This window comes from Drosophila erecta, unplaced genomic scaffold (assembly GCF_003286155.1).
Source record: "Drosophila erecta strain 14021-0224.00,06,07 unplaced genomic scaffold, DereRS2 tig00000126-arrow-pilon, whole genome shotgun sequence".
Taxonomy (NCBI): domain Eukaryota; kingdom Metazoa; phylum Arthropoda; class Insecta; order Diptera; family Drosophilidae; genus Drosophila; species Drosophila erecta.
Genome location: NW_020825209.1, coordinates 10,275,855 through 10,291,322, shown reverse-complemented (window position 1 = coordinate 10,291,322; position 15,468 = coordinate 10,275,855). Strand labels below are relative to the sequence as shown.

The following is a 15,468-nucleotide window of genomic DNA, read 5'->3' as shown; positions in this document are numbered from 1 at the left end:
TCGAAGGTTTATAAGTGGCAAGTGCCGCTGAAAAATCGCTGCGATGACAGGTCAGATCAGCGAAAATGGAGCCTATATAAGTGGGCACGCCCAAGTTGCTCGTTTAATTGTATTTTATGTGTATTTGAATTTTAATTTTGTTTTTTTTTTTGTAAACAATGTGCAAGTCGATGGAGATTCCTAATTAATGTTAATATATTGGAACTTCTCTCTTTTGCCGTTCGTAAAACTTTTAATTGCTTTTAATCCATGAGTACTTATAATTGTCATGGTCGTCGTTTATTGTTTTTTTTTTATACTCCTAAAGTTTATAGTTCTTCTGCTTGAACTATTGTATAAGACTTTAGAATTGTGTTGAACATTTTTACGAACGGAAAATGGCTTTTTCTAACTTTTTTAAACAATTTTTTTTTATTTTTTTTCCCAATTTCTGCCGATGGACCAGAAAATGTTGAAAAATGTGGAAATTTCCGCTAGCTGAGTAACGGGTATCTGATAGTCGGGCAACTCGACTGTAGCATTCAATCTTGTTTTTATATTGTTTTCAGTTTGTGCACAAAATGCAAAATTATGGGCTCCAAATTCGAGCTTACAATCGATGAGTCCGTGCAAATGGACTCGAGAATGTTCAGCAGCCCTTAAAGCGGGTAAATTAGATTTGGTAATCCGACCATATAATTCACTTATCTGTCTCTTCCACAGCTCGACCACGCCCCCTTTCTGGGCCGCCCCTTCATCGGAATGCTCCATTGTAGATTAAGGCCTTTCGTAAACAAGCATATGTATATATACGGATTTGCACAGATATATGTATGTATGTGTGCAGATGTACGAGTGTTTCGGCAATCCCCAAACGATTCAATAATAAATGCCTTTTGCATTGTTTTCCCAAATGTGCCGCAAATTGCGAACATTTTATGCACTTCGAGCTACTCATTAATACGCCGGCACACAATTCGCACGGATGTGTTTGTTTGGTATAGTTGGGTTTCACATACTGCCAGCTTGATTGAATTTGACAGTAAAATATTTTATCCTAAATCATTTGCCCATTTCCTTCACTGCTGTTCTTTGGGGCTTGCATTTTGAGTGCCTCGCAAATCAATGGGAAATTTGCTTAGCCAATTTGTTAAATGCGTCAACACGCATACACACAAGCACACACTCATATGGTCGGAAAACTGAAAACAACAACCATATATATATGTATCTTTGAATATCAGTATATCTGCCTACACAGACGAGCCGGCGTATCGGTCAAAATACCAAAAAGTGAACAGACACTGCGTCCTGTCATGTCCTGGTGTCCTGGTGTCCAGATGTCCCGATGTCCTGGCTGTTAAGTGCAGCACGCCAAATAAATCATAAAATATTTAGCCAAAAATGGCATACAACATGCTAAAGAGTGTGGCATGCAACGGCGCCAAGCATTCAAGCTACTGGCAATCAGCCAAGAAATCTTCACCTACCACCGATCTATCGCAAAGCAATTAAGTGCAACTTCTTCTTGGGGCCTTAAAACGTGGCAAGGATGAAATTTACTCGAAATCGGCAGCCGCATCTTTGTGGTGAAATGCAAATTATCAAGATGCTTGTTGGAAAAACGTATCAAAATACGTTGACAAACGGTGGGTAAGAAAAAAAAATAATACACAGAAAAAATCTATGATTCAGAAAGAAAAAAATACACTTAAAACTTATTTTGCTTAAAATTACTCATGTGCTAACTAAAAGTTATTACAAAGTTATGTGTTTCGTGAAGCATTCAGGCGGGATTGGGAAATATATTCAAAACTACCTATTTCGTTCAGTGTAGGCTGCACCTGGAGAAGACTGCCGCTTGTGCTTATCAGCTACATTCCAGTGAAGAAACCTCCAGTGAAGAGCATTCAGCTGTGCGGCTATCGCCCATCCTTTTGGCCATAAACAGACATAAAGAGGCCAACGAGAGCTTAGAAACGCAGCTAAATAATGCAGCAACTCAATCAAAAGGGCAGCTGCCAAGCAAATTAAAGGAAATTAAATGAAACTCCAGATAGATGTCAGTGCTTAGTTTTTATCAGATTTATATTGTAAGAAAGCAAATGTTGTGGGAGCAAAGAACATTTGGTTCTTGCTGCCTAATTCCTCACACACTTTCCTTAAAAACTGTGCGGATTTTAATAAACAAATTGTATGTGCAGCCAGCAACAACACGCTCGTCCCTGTTGTTGTTTTAATTTGTTGATTGAAAACAGTGGGTGGCGAGGGGAGGAGAGGTGGGGCAAAAAAAGAAAAAAATTCCAAAGTGGCAAAAATGAAACATCTAGAATATCAGGGCAGACCACCATCAATGCCACATCAATGATGCACCCACAAACTCCATTTACAACGGGGCACAACATTGTGGTGGACTTTCTTTTTAACTAAACAAATGCAGAACGTAAATGGATCTACCTATAAAAATAAAATATATTTCAAAGCTTGCTCTTGTGTAATATAGTACAGTTGTAGTTCTTTATTATGTCACTATGGGAACATACCACCTATACTCGCAAATGCTGTATTATTTACTTTTTAATTAATTAAAAAGTTGCATTTGCTTGGCCCAAAAAACATTGTAAATTAATCATGACTACTATTTAATTGGGAATATAATATACTAGTAGTAATGAGACTAGGACGCAAAACACTTCTCTGTTTCAGGGCCATTTAAAATATATATTATAAAACTATTTTCTACTACTAATAATACTACCACTATTTTTTTGACCGCAGCTGTGCGTGCAAGTTCGTGCGAGTGTTTGTGAGGGAATGGTCAATACCGACTAATTGCGCTTAACAAGCCAAAAAAGGAGGAGCTCTCGAGCGAAGAACGTAGTGTAAAATGCAGCTGGGGAAAAAAGAATCCAAAGGCAGACGAAGAAATGGGAAGAATCGTTGCTCCTGCGGTGGCTGCAAAAGGGATGTCGCTGCATGCGCTGCTGGGGTGTTGGGTTGGATGATAACATGCTCCTAATGGACTTGACATGCAAATTGTCGTCATCAAGAGTGACCCAAACGAGCGGCGACAACACCCCCCACAGCCCCCCCCCCCCAAGTCCCAAAAAAAGGGCACGCTTGGCCACGCCCACACGGCCAACGGCTTTGGACTTTGATTGTTGATTACCTTGGCTCAAACAGCAGCATCTCCACCTCCATCTGCATCTCCATCTCCATCTGCTTCCGCATTCGCATCCCTATTCGCATCCGCATCCGCATCCGCATCTGCATCTGGTGCAGAGTAAATTGCATTAGGCAAACAATTGATTCGGGTCCCGTTGGGAAAATCGGTCGGTTAACAAATTTTTAATGCATACATTTAGGGGCAGTCGTTGGAATCGAGCCGGCCACATTGGATTCGTTGGCCTAACGAAGTTACCTCCGTTTCCAGTCGTTCATCAGGAGCAGCATAATCCAACGATGGGAACGAAATTTAATTATAATTGCAGTGGGGCAGAAGATGCCGAAAGTGAGTACAAGTTTTATTTATTTACAATTGCAGGCAGAGGCAAAGTTGCATGTTCAAGTATTAGAAAATGCAGTTGAACTTTGGTAAATGGCAATTTTTCAGGCATAGAACATGGTTTTAAAGCACATAAATCCGTGCGAAATGTAGATACGGATTGAGCTTGAATGCTGAGCTATTAGCACATAATTTATAATAAATTTCATGGATTTATTAAGTGTTGGTTTCCTACATTTAGTACCAAAACTGGACTGATGGGCGTTGAGTGTTGGAAAACGCTGAACTTGCCACCTCGAAAAGCCCAACCCCGCGTGACTGTGAACTTCCCGAAAAACGCTATTCACTTCGCTTTGTTCTAATTGAAAACGAAAATGTAATTAGTTCGCCTCAAGCGACAATGTCGGAGGTGGCACTTCAAACGAAAAACGCACGCAAATGTCGCAGAGTTTGTTTAAAAATTACCAAGGCAGTTTGAGAAGGCAGCCGGCCCAAGTCTGTGGCAACAATTAGCGGCAAACAGGCTCAAGGAATTGGCACGGCAGCTTATTAGAGAGGACTCCCTCAGATTCCGGCAAGCATACTTTATGCATATGGTGGCAAACATTTGAACGGCTGAGCCGCGAAGCCAACCTAACCAACTGGCAAAGGAAAAGCCAGTGGCACTGCTGAAAATCCAGTGGGCCAATGTGCCAGCCATTGACATTCAGCTGACTACACAGAAAACAAGTGAGGTGCAAACTATGAGTAATATCTAGCAATGCCTGATTAACAAGCATTCAATTTATAAGGCTTTTACCTTAAGTATAGCTGCATTTTTCATTATACTTTATATATCAAACGTAAATGGAATGCAGATCCCGCGTAAGCAAATCTTTGATTTTTTGGGCAGTGACTCCTTCTTTTCGGCATGTGGCTGGGATCTGGGCGGATTTGGATGACCTGGCAGAGGGAGAACTGGGAGCCAGGCAGCTTAGGTCTTCATGGAAGCCGGGGACACAAAAGTGGTATCATGTTTAAAGAAGCTTTCGAAGCGATGCCGAAAAACAATTGCAAAGTGGTAAGTAGCAACTCTGAATGTCGCGCTTTGACACGGGAGAAGTTTTTCGGCAGCTCGTTTGCCGCCCCCACCAAATTGTGAATGGAAATATAGCTGCTGGTTTTAATCACAATTAAATGGCAGTCGGGGTAATGAATGAATGGAATGGAATGGAATGGAAATGCTCTTTGCGCTCGCCTTGCTGCCTCACGCTCATTTCCAGTAAGCCAGGCCAAAACAACGACGACTGACTAACTTGACAGACAGCTTTACTCCACAAACAGCAATAATATGGCAATGGGTATGTTGATTAAGTAATTACAAATTAGTCATCAGCTAAGGCACTGCTTACTGGAGTATACAGTTTCAATAACTACTACTCTTTTCCAACTTCTTGAGCAACATTTATTTTCTTTTGTAGTTGAAAATGTATGTTTACCAGCATTTTAAAAGTGTAAAATTTGAAAGTAGTCAATGTTCGTATTTTTGTGCTCATTATGCATATGGTTATCCAACAAGGAACGAATTGTAGGTGTAATAATATTACACATAGGTAAACGCAAAGTTTGAATACTCACTTTCCAATTTATTACGCTTTAATGTACAAAAGTGGCAGCTCCGCGTTCAAAAACTTCAGTTTTCAAAACCGAAACAAGCGGCTGCTGCATAATGTGTTCGCCAACTAGACCGTTTTGGGATTTGGCCCTGAACTGCACTGAACCGAGCTGAAATGAACTGTGAACTGTGGCAAAGTCGCACTCGAGCGGAGAGGTCAGAGTTCAGCCTGTGCGCCTAGGTATTGGAACGCGGATGGCAAAATGGCAGGACGTAGGTGGTCGGAGGAGCAGCAGGATGGAGGTGGTCATGTGGCGCGGCGAAGTGACCATAATTGGTCAGCAGGCGGCAGAATCGCATCGCACATGGACTTAGCTGCTTTTGCGGGACCCAGTTGCAAAATGTCTGAATGGCTGAATGCATATTGCACATTGCACACTGCACACTGCACACTGCACACTGCATGTTGCACATTGCACGTTGCACGTTGCACGTTGCACGTTGCACGTTGCATGTTCCATGCAGCATGATGGTTCGCATTGAACCAACGCAATGGCAATTAGCAGAAATATCAATTGGTGGACACATTATGCTCGCAGCGGCGCTCGGGCCAGAAACTAAAACGACACCATTGCAATGGTCATGGGGAATCTACTATTTTTGGATAACTAGGATAACTATCTGTATCTATATAATTACATACTCGTTCGCCTCACAGTTTTCTCTTGCTACTGAACTGATGAAGTCCTGTTAAAGATGGAGATTGAATAATAATTTTGGTTTGCAAATTAAAGCGTTTTCCCCCTCTGAGTTACGAGGACTCCAGTCCTTTGTATGTTAAATGCAGTAACGCAGTGCATCTATAATATTACTGCTATGGCACAGAAATTCAACACTCTAAGAACTGAAAGTTCGTCTAATTATGGCACAGAAATTCGACACTCCAAGAACCGAAACTTTGACTTGGTTCCAACGAATCCAATTCAATTCAATTCAATCCCATCCGGTCTGATCTCTCGCCACTCGACTGTACGCCCACTTATTAACGTCGCATGGGGCGTGGCATGTCCTGGTCAACGTCGCTGACCGCAGAACGCGCCGCTGCGTAAATGTAACAGCAATGAGCGGTTTTACAGTTGAGTGAATTAATCTGCGCTCGTGTGAGCCCCGCAATCGTTCACAATCCCATAAACATATGCATGTGCGGCATGCAAGCATACAAGCGCGCTGTGCACTGCGCAAAAAGGGCTGCAACTTGTTTTACATAATAGTAATTTAATACAAGTTCGATTTCTGCATCGAGCTTGTCTCTTTAATTTATAAATCAATACCAAAGTTTCTGGGAGAATGTCTTTTAAAACTAAATATACAAATAAAAATACAAATAAATATAAAAAAAAAAATAAATAAATAAATATAAATATACATATATTATATATAGTAAATTTAATGTTTAGTATGTGTATTTTCGCAGTGCACAGTGTGCATAAAATGAGCAATTAAATAGTGTTTACTTTAATGCTTAGAAGACTTTAATGCAAAATAATCAGTCACCTTTTTTCAGCTGATTGGCGAAGTGGTTGCCATCGCTGAAAAATAATTAAAATAATGCATGCGTATTTGTTCAAGTTCTGGCGAGCAGTGTAGTGAGCTCGATGGATTTGTAGACAAAAGTGCTCAATTTGTTGTCTTGTGTTGACTGTTGGCATTATAGGAACAGCGCAGTTCTGCTCGGTGGTTTTCGGTGGTTTTCGATTTTATTTGCAGTGCACAGATTTTTCGCACTCACTCGCACAGCGACACCCACACACAGGTGAGACCAATTATCATGTTTCAATTTGCATTTGTAAGCACTGCAGTTGAGTTCAGGTTTCGCATGGAGCCGTTGAGCCGATTGCCACTGATGTCGTTCGCTGCTCCCGCCTGCTTTTGGGGCATTTCGCATTTATTGCAAATGGCCGACACCGTTTGCCCCCCCCACCCCCCCACACCCCTTTCCAGGCGCACCGCCCACCTGCCACTCCCCCAGGGACATGTACACCGAAAATGGCGTCATTTCCGCACCTGACGCGTTTTACAAATCAACGCAAATTTCTCAAAAACCTTTCAACACACCCGGCAAAAAGCGAACACAATAAATAGTTTTAGAAGGGTTACCTCGACTAACTGATACCCTGCGAAGTGTCCCTACTGCTGCTGTTTGTGCACATTTTGTGACAAGTTCAAGATCCTTCTTCGAGCTTCATGTTTTACCTGAGCAGTCCGAGAAAGTCCTGAAGTCTGCGATTCTGTATCGAATATCGTGTACCCAGGAAAGCTCCGATTAGCGGTTGCAAAAATAAGACGAATCGCGTGTATATTCTGTGATTTTGTGCTGTTGTGCGGGTATTATTGTTGCTGCTTTCTGCTCGTTTAGCATTTTGGCCGTGCTTTGCCGTTTTTGTTTGCCATTGTCGGCCGCTGTTGCCGCTTAGTTGTTGTTGCTGCTGTTGGCCGCCGCTTCTGGCACTGCCATTGTGGTTTGTTATTGGCCATTGATAAAATCATCAATAAATTAAAAATGAAACTAGGCGCTGGCCGGCTGGGCGGCTGGGCGGCTGTTCGGGCCACGCCCCCTGTCACTCACTCGACCATAACATCCGTTGGCAGTTAAATGGCAGGACGTTGGCGGCGTCTGTGGCCGGCGCCTGTGTGTATGCAACGGTATTTTTTATTCCTGTTTGCAGCATACTCTTCTCGCAAACGGGTAACTAACTTGCTTTTCTGACTATTGCGAGGTACTCGAAAATGCAGCAATCAGCTGAATGTTGTGTCGCTTTTCTGTGTATTCCCAAACATTTTCAAAGGCTGATGCCAAACAATGTTTCCAGGTCATAATGCCAGCTTCCTAGGGGAAGCTCGGCGATTCATTTTACGAAACACCGAATTTTCACGCACTTAGGCTTTCTCAAAATGGTAATTGGTAAATGGAGTAACTTGCTGATTTCATTTACAACGATTTCCACTCGACCACGTATCTGCATTAACCATATTCTTTTTGGAACTCCGAGTGTAGCCTACTCTCGTTTTCCTGCCGCCGTTTGGCTCAATGGAGGACCATATTTCTTTGTTTGCTCACATTTTCACACTCAGGTGTGTGTGCGTGTAGCTGATGTCCCTGTTTTGTCTGTTTCTGTGTGTTCTGTGTGTTCTGTGTGCTTTGTGTGTTTTGTCTGTTGCAACCCGGCAACCCGGCAACCCAGAAACCCAGCGACGCCATCCACAATAACTGTGGGCCAGGCCTGTACCACAATGGACAGTTTTGCATAACGCATTAGAGTTGCATTCAAATAGGCAGGCAACATCGCGTATACGCCGCGTGGTCGTCGACACGCGTTCAATGGATTTTCGCCCATACTTTTTGGGTTTAGTTGAGGTTGAGGTGGAGGTGGCTGCTGCTGCTGCTGCTGCTGCTGCTGCTGCTTTTGGCACGTAATAATAATGGAGGCAACAAACAATGCAAAATTTGTCGAATTCTGATTATTTTATAATAAATAGTGGATGGCGCACACATGGCATTGATGATGAAGACGATTCTGCCTATGATAGATAGATGGATGGGCAGATGTGCGGATGGATTGTTCCAGCGGTCATTGTTTTAGCCCTTTTGTGGCTTAAACCGATTGAATGAACTCGGCTGCTAACACTGCGCTTATGTGCATGTATGTTTATATATTTTCCAGTGTTATCCCCACGCTAGAGTGATGGATATTAATTGTAATGGCCTTTGCTGCAAGTGCTGCTGTTCAACAATTATGCACTTCATTCTCATTTGTCTTCTGCTTAATTAACTTGCTGCCGAGGTCCTTTTGTTGGTTTTGTTTGCTTTGAAACTGCATTGTTCCACTCACCATAAACCAAGAATTTCGGTGTGGTATCTGATGTTCAATGTATTATCGGAAGCTTAGTAATTAAGTAATCGCATCGAATTGATTTTTGAATATTTGTGAAACGCTTATTGTTCTTGGCTTTAATTTCAGTCGGATCTTGCCATTTTCCATGTCATTTGCAATGATTGATTACCCAAGTGGCAAAAAAAGGCTGTGAAAATTTACATTTCTGAATTTTGAATTTCACCAAAGCCCTGGCTTAAAGCGTTGATTAGTTTGCAAAATATGCTCCTGTTTGCAATCAATTTTATACTCACATAATTATCTTACCATTTACGTTATGTAATTACGTAATTTACCTTATGTATGCGCGAAACACTAATTATTTTTGCACACTACAATCAAGTTTGATATTTGATATCGTATGTATTAAATTACAGTTCGTAAAATCATTTAGTTGCAAATCAGGCCTTTCTTAAAGTAGTAGTGCAAGAACTTTGGAATCCTTGTATTAAAATTGAGTATTATATGTGCATATGCCACGCATACTGTTGTTTCATAACGCCCTTTGGAACACAACTAGCTTCTTTTTTGTATCATAATGACAGCTATTTTCCGTACACACATTTGTTTGGACAATGCATAGAAAGTGTGGCCTACTTTCCGCAAAGAATGCCACTGCTTTCTGTTTAATCAAACCCGAAACGCTATTAAAAGCGCACATCGTCACGTCGTCCAGTTGCCACTTGGGTGGCAATCCAAGACAATGGGCGCCCGTCCGAAAATGTAGCACTAATGAGGCACATGCCACACGCACAACCAGCCATCCACCCACTGGCAGCCATTAGGAACACCCAATTTTAAACACCCACAACCCCTTAGCGCCTCTCGCGAAGAAGTTGCGCTCTGTAGTCGCGCAATTGTCAACAGCAAAACAATATACAAATAAATTGTATTTTATTTCACTTAAGTTGAAAGGCAGCAACGCAAAGAGCCACGCGCAGCGCTGTCTTTTGGCAGCTGCACTGAGAGAAAACTCGTTGGTAGTCATGCAAGTTTTTCAAGCGAAATGTATATTCTTCGTTGCCGAGCTTGATTCATTCGAATTCTATTTTCTATTACTATTTATTACAAATATAAAGAAGCCACGGAATTTTCCGCTTTTCTGTAGTATTAATTTGTTAACTAGTAACTAGTAACTAGTAGCTAGTAACTAGTAACTAGTAACTAGTAGCTTGGTATGACAGTCTCAGCTGTATTTGCTGCAACCATGATTTAAGCATTAATGTAAATTGTATTTCTCCCGAACACAGTTTGTTTCATCAAAACATTGGCAGCAACTACGATGAATACCCGTAATTGTGTGCCGTGTAGTCGAACAAGTCGGCAGTGGGACGAAACGAAGATGTTGCAGATGCGGGACTTGGGACTCGCAGGATTCTCAAATGCGGAGCAGTGGGGCAGTGGCAGTGGCGGTGGCAGCGGGGAAGGACCTTGAGGAGGCGACAGGAGGCGTTCAGGTGAACGTCGGCACTGACAATGCCCCGTCTTCGTCGTCTTAGTTGCATTTCGTGGCTGTTGCACTAAAACAAAGGGGGCTGCCAGGACAATGGCGGCAGGATAAGCAACAACCAGAAACTGCACAAAAGCCAGGACGAAAATAAGAGGGGTGCTGAAAGCCAGTGGCGCCTGAAAAGGGGTATACGTTTAACCCATTGGTGGACGCCGATTAGTAAATCGATGCTTAAGCTAGTATAATTGCACATTTCTAATTAATCGACATTTTAAGCGAATTATAATGGACTTCCTTTTGCAAAGCGCCCGCAGGATATTTTCCATGTTTGTCTGCCTACAATTTTTAAGTTAATAAGCCATTGAGCTGTGTGCTTTGCGTTTGAAAATTAAGCAGTTATTGAACACTATTATGGCTAAGGGCAATGTTTAAAATCTGTTAATTTGTGTAATTCTCAGGACTATACATTATACATTTAGGGTCTTGCAAACGAGACTCCATATAAATTCAAGTTGTTTAATGCACATTCAATTCAACGTGTTTCTCTCTTTCACTTTCCTTGGCATGAATAATAATCGAACTTATTGAAAAGTCAGGCCTCCATGGGGATGGCAAAAGTTCAGGGACAACTTCAGCCTATACATTCAGATATGTATATTTTGAAATACGCCGCTTTCCATTTTTGCGAGAACCTCAAAATACAAGTATTTTGCTTATTGAAGAACCGATTCCACGGGGGATACAAAAGTTCATGGACATGCCACATCCCACCCCTGAAAGGCAAAATAGATAAATATAAATATATAAAAAGAAATTTACATTTAAGAGTGAAGGGCAAATGCGTGGTGGTAGTCTACATAAAACGCTTAGCAGACTGCTCTTGATTTAAATGAGACCTTAATGGCTCATAGACTGCCAGTTTCGCAGGGGTCTGTGTTCTACGTCCTAGCCATATCTTAAGCCCCTCAAGACAGAGGATTTTTGTGGCAAGGTGGCAAGGTGGCAAAGGATGGAAGGATGAATTCATTGCAGCTGCTGCTACTGTTGCTGCTGCGGCGTTTCGCATAAATGCAGAAAGTTTCCTCCAAGGTAGCCTTGATGTTGCCACTGCACTTTTTGTGCCGCATGCCGCAGCAAATTCCCCTCGCCTCGCCACGTCCAAGCAACCCGCAACTTTTGCCCACCTGCATGCAACAGAGTTGCAACAACGCTTTTTGGCTCGCTGAGTGCAATTTTTTAATGACAACTTTCGCCGGGGACTGGGTGAGTGGGTGAGTGGGTGGTTGGGTGGGTTTGGGTTGGTTGGTCGAAAATCAACTTGATGCTGCTCGACGATGCGCAAACCGAGTGAAGTGAGTGCAAAGGGCTTAGGACTCTGGCTGCCAAAAGCAGCAAAAACATGGCAAAAATCAGGGGAAAACCATCAGCAGCAACAACAAGGACAACAACAACGGCGAAAACCGTTCAAGTGAGCAGCCATAAGAGACTTCCCCGCCGCACCAGCCAAGAAATTCGAATCCGAGTGGCAAGTCAGTGCAAAAGTAAAGCAAAGTCAGCAAAGTGCAACGCGCAGGGAAAACAACCTGAAAGCAGGATGCACCGGAAGAAAACCACACCATAAAATATATTCAATCAAGCAAAATGTGTGACAAATGTGTAACAGTTAAGAATGAATCATTCCTAGAAGGAAGCAATCCTATGATATTCATATTTTTTGCCCAATTCAATGAAGAAGTACCAAGAAAATAAATACAAATATTCAAAAAAGGCCCTTTCGAATACGTTTCTGCAATATATAGTAGAAAAATCTGTTCTTCCGAGCGAATACATAGAGTGCGTAATCATTAATGTTAATGGTTGTTTAGCAATTCGGTTATTATAATTTTCTTTTACTTGTAACTGCAGCTTAGAAATTTATGCTGAAAATTCAGCTGATATGCAATAATCATGCATAACATGCATAATTTGAAGAAGGAAGATGGTGGCAGTCGGATCCGCAGGCGGGGTGACACACTGGCCGAGTTCAAATGCCTCGAGTATCTGATGGCGAAGCTGAAGTCGAAGTTGAAGTTGAAGCTGAAGTCGAGGAAGTGCAGGAAGCGGGTGCGTAATTTATTTGTCGCGCGAACGGAATTCCCTTGAACTTGTCCGCTGGCATCAGCATCAGCATCAGCATCAAAAGCAGCAGTAGCAGCAGCGGGCGAAGCAGGAGGACTTGCAGCGTGCAGCATGCAACATGAGCAGCAGTCATCAGTCCGTCCCGTGTCCTGCGTCCTGTGTCTGTGCCACATCGTGCGTCTGCCGACGACGCTGCGCTGGGCTCTTCGTGCCTCCCGCTGCAGTTGCAGCGCTGCCTGCCTCTCGGCCACGACTGTCGCTCGGAGGCGCCACACGAGCGGAGTCAGCTAAATGGAGTCCACACAGCGGACCGCCAGCGATGCCCCGCCCCTTCGATAACAAGTGGGCGAGGTTGCCTATTTGCAATACTGTGAGTATGGAAAATAAGTAGTAAACATCTTATTTGATTCATTATATTCACATTGTACATTGTATCACAACTATAAATTGGCGTCAAATGTTGAAATGGTGCATTGTTTTTAGCTCAAAGCAAATGTGCAGTTCTTCAATAAGTAAATCCTCAATAAAGTAGTACCACAAGAAGTTTTAAAAGATCACCGAACACAAACTATGTACATATACACGATTCGCATGTTTACGAATACACAGATGTGCACAATAACGGAGAACAAGAATTGAAATGAAATTGACAGAAGAACGAATAAAACGAAGAACGAATGGAAGTAAAATGTGGGTACCAAATCGCTTTCGTTATCAGCTAAAATCAGTGGGCGAAGCGAAAGAGACGTGCAAGACTAACAGTTTACAGTTCTTAGGTAAATTACTTTGAATTTACCCTGCTTTGTGGAAATGTTAAAACTTTCGAGAGTGACATACATACATATATCGGTAGATAATGGGCTGATGCTACATACATACATATGTAGGATCTGTAGGATTAATGTATCTTCTCATTGAAGCAGTGGGTGTGTTTGTTTTCCACCAACCCCCCTGCAATTGTTTATAACATTTCGAGTGCGAAACCACATTACACGTGCTTATAAATTTTGGGGTGGTTCGACCCCTGGCGACCTCTGGCCGGCATTTATCGAACTTTTGCTCATCTCCCGTGCGAATGCAGTCCACAGTCGCGTTCCTCACGCGCCTGCGCATCGACCGAAAACGGCACACGAAGCGGATGGCATTGTGGTGGAGCGGGGAGCGGGTTTGGAGCAGCATCGACGAACGCACACCGACGCACGCACACACCCACACGCATCCGTGTTTACGGTGCCAAAGGTAAGTGCGCGCGTGTATGCAAGTGTGGAACTCGTGGGCCGAGACGCTGACGAACGGCCACGAGGCGACACGAAGCGTTGGCCGAGTTTTGAGCTTCGAGTGCTTCGGCGATTCAGTTTCGTTTAGGTTATCGAACGCAACGGTTTGTGTCGCGCTACTGAAGGCGGGATATTCACTGCATTTGACTCGACTCGACTCGACTCGATTCGATTTCTTTCGTTTCGTCTCGTTTCGGATCGTCTTGCCTCACAACTCGAACTCGAATGCGAATCCTCGAAATATGAATTCGCTCCGATATCAGAACTGAAAAGCACGAGTAATTCAAACGCTGCAGGAACGGCAGTGAAACGGTCGCGATCGCGATCGCCAAATTGCAATTGTGGCTGGCTCGTCCTGAACGCCCCGCGTCCCGCGTCCCACGCCCCCGTCCGCCACCCACGGAACGTCGACCCCCCACCGCGCCGCCCAGCAAGTTAACCCCCTCAACCGCCGGCAAATTCAAAACGCGTCGCGTCGGGAAGCGCGTGCCGTCGCCGCCGCCGCCGCCGCCAATTGCATCTGTTGTTTGTTGTTTTTTTCGGTTGAGTGTGTGAGAGTGTGCCATCTATATTGCATTGTTGTTGTTTCTCTTTTTGGGGTTCTCCTCAATTGACAAGAAAAACACGAAAACAAGGAAGGCGAGAGACGTACAAGTGAAACGTAAACAATGAAAAGTGAGACGACGGCAGGCGGAAAAGTGAAATCCAGTTGATTGCAATTCGCTGGCAGCAGCTGCAGCTGCAGAGCGAAAGCGAAAAGCTTAGCATACTTTTGGGCCTGCCCCAATAACTCAAGCCGTAAGTGTCCTGTGTGTGCTTGCACTTGTGTGTGTGTGCGGGTGTTGTGCGTTGCTATTGTCGTGTGTGTGTGTGTGTGCGTGTGTGTTTCTGTGTGGGGATGAGCCTTTTAAAGTCCCGAGGCTGTTGCTGCACAGCCTAACCCAATTGAAGAGGAAATTCATTCAAGAAGCGCCAAAAACGTTTCAAAAATAAATAACACTACTAAAAATCATACTTAAACTTTTGAATTAGTGGGAATTTTGCATATTTTAAAGCCCGCTGGCGTAGCAGGATACTAATTATTACATAAATATTATTATAGACAATAAAACTCATATGTCCCAAAGCTCCTGGTAAAAGTTTAAAATTTTGTAAGGGCAATTATTGCAGAGTTCTAACAACAAACTTAAAACGTCCTCAGAAGCTCAAGAAAATTAAAAATTTAAGGAAACGCCAAAAGTGTCAAAAAGTTTGATCTGCGATCTCAAACTTGCACCAATAAATATATGCTGCCACACATTAAATTTCTTTTTTTGTATCTTGAGCTGCCAGCGTGCAAACTTGTACCAAGAAATTTTCAGATCCTGAAAAGAAAAGGACGAACAAAAAATCCACACCTGCGAGCTGAAAATTTCAAGTTGCTTCCATGTGCCGTCGCCAGAGAAGATGGCAAAAATGTTTAAGGCGAATTGCGAACTTTCACTCAATTTATTCGAACTTTTCTCGCCTACTTACGGATTTGCTTTCATTTTTTTTTTATGCCTATACACATATTTTGTTGTTGCTGCTTTTCTTCATTTTGGGTAGCAAAAATCGAATCAACGAGCCAGGAG

General features: G+C 43.0%; 1 long non-coding RNA gene across 1 annotated transcript in view; it reads left to right on the top strand.

Moving 5' to 3' along the window:
- The first annotated feature begins 13,925 nt into the window (after positions 1-13,925).
- LOC113564511 overlaps positions 13,926-15,468 on the top strand; it is a 32,621-nt gene continuing 31,078 nt past the window's right edge. The window contains exon 1 of the long non-coding RNA XR_003408056.1: positions 13,926-14,653. This is a non-coding gene — a long non-coding RNA (uncharacterized LOC113564511). The remainder of the gene's footprint in view (positions 14,654-15,468) is intronic.